Raw genomic sequence first — 1,880 nt, forward strand, 5'->3', positions numbered from 1 at the left:
GTGTGTGTGTGTGTGTGTGTGTGTGTGTGTGTGTGTGTGTGTGTATGTGTGTGTGTGTGTGTGTGTGTGTTTCAGGCCCCAGGCGGATCACCCACAGAAAAAGAACACTGCGATCAGAGCGCAGGAACATTCATAACACTGGATGATGCATTTCCACGGTGAGGTCAAAGGTCACTGGACTTCAGTTTGTGACTCACGGTCGGAACGGTTAAAAGAAACCACACAAAACTAGAAAATTATTTGTTCCATGTGATCAGTTGAGCTCAGGGATTATTTCGGAAGAAGAAAGAACTTTTCTGGCTTTTACAGTTCAGATAACTGCACTCATCTCTCTCGGTTTCATGTGCATCATTACTTTTAAAGGGGACATCGGAGGCCCATTTTTCACAAGTTGGTATGATTCTTTAGGGTCTTCATGAAATGTCTGTAACATACTTTGGTTCAAATTCCTCATTGGTCGTGTAAAACAACGCCCTTTTTACCTTGTCAAAAGCAGCTCTGTTCACAGTGACTCGTTTCGGTGCATGTCTCTTTAAATGCTAATGAGCTCTGCTCACCCCGCCCCTCTCTTCCAGGGGCGTGTCGAGACAAACCACGAGAATATATCCGTATACGGCTCGGAGGTGGTCTTATTCAAATAGCTTGCTATCTACGTAGATAGTGGCAGCAAACTGAAACTGCTCGCTGGATGAAAAAATACATTTCATATCAAGGTTTGGAATAATTAAGATTTTGTAATGTAAATGAATGAAGTCTCTTATGCTCACCAGAGCTGCATTTATATGATTTAAAAAAATACAGTAAAAACATTATAATTTAAAATAATGGTTTTCTGTTTAAACATATTTCAAAATGTAGTTAATTCATTAATTAATTTCTTTTAAATGATACCCCAAAATGTATAATGGTAGGTTCCACAAAAATATTGGGCAGCACAACTGTTTTCAAAATTGATAATAATCAGAAATGTTTCTTGAGCAGCATATTAGAATGATAACCCCGGTTAAAAATCACGTTCCGGACCTCCTCTCCCTCGTCAGGCCCTTGGAATCATCTTTATTTTATTTTATTTTATTTTATTTTATTTTATTTTATTTTGTTTTATTTTATTTTATTTTATTTTATTTTTAAAAATAAATAAATAAATAGAACATGTAAATGTTAGCATTGTATTTTTTAAGTCTACTATAAAATAATTGTATTTTTATTAATCCTTATTTTACATTTTTAAATATAATAGTATTATCACACTTTATTTATTTTGTTTAAAAAATAAACTAACTAAATAAAGAGCAATAATACTAGTATTACTATAATCAATTATTTATTTTATTTTTTAAAGTTATATTTAATCGGTCGTACTATGTGCAGAGTGAGCACCAAACCAAGTCTGCAAGTGCTCTCATGCATTTTATGTCATGCTGGTCAAGGTTTCTTACACCACAGATAGTCATAATTTCGTTTTTATGATCATTTTTCAACCTTTCTCTAAACCCTTCATAATTAAACAGGCTGTTTGAGCAGCTGAGAACCTTCATTGAATTATTATGGTTGGATAATCTATTTCCAAAATGAGTAACAGCACTTAGTTGGGGATTTTTCATCAGATTAATTTTAAATACAATGCAAAAAAATTTTCTCTTAATATTTTTGTCTAAAATATCTACCAATTCTTAAATTACTTGAGAAGCAAAATTACCTGAGATATTAAGTCTAGTTTTCTGAAAAAAATTTAAATGAAGTGATTTTTGTGCTTAAAACAAGAACAAATATCTGCCTGTCAGAATAATAAACTTAATTCAAAGAGAAAACAAGAAAATTTTTCTGACCTCATTGGCATATATATGTATGTATGTATGTGTGTGTGTGTGTGTGTGTGT

Source organism: Sinocyclocheilus grahami, unplaced genomic scaffold (genome assembly GCF_001515645.1).
Source record: "Sinocyclocheilus grahami isolate Dianchi unplaced genomic scaffold, SAMN03320097.WGS_v1.1 scaffold381.1, whole genome shotgun sequence".
Classification (NCBI taxonomy): Eukaryota; Metazoa; Chordata; class Actinopteri; order Cypriniformes; family Cyprinidae; genus Sinocyclocheilus; species Sinocyclocheilus grahami.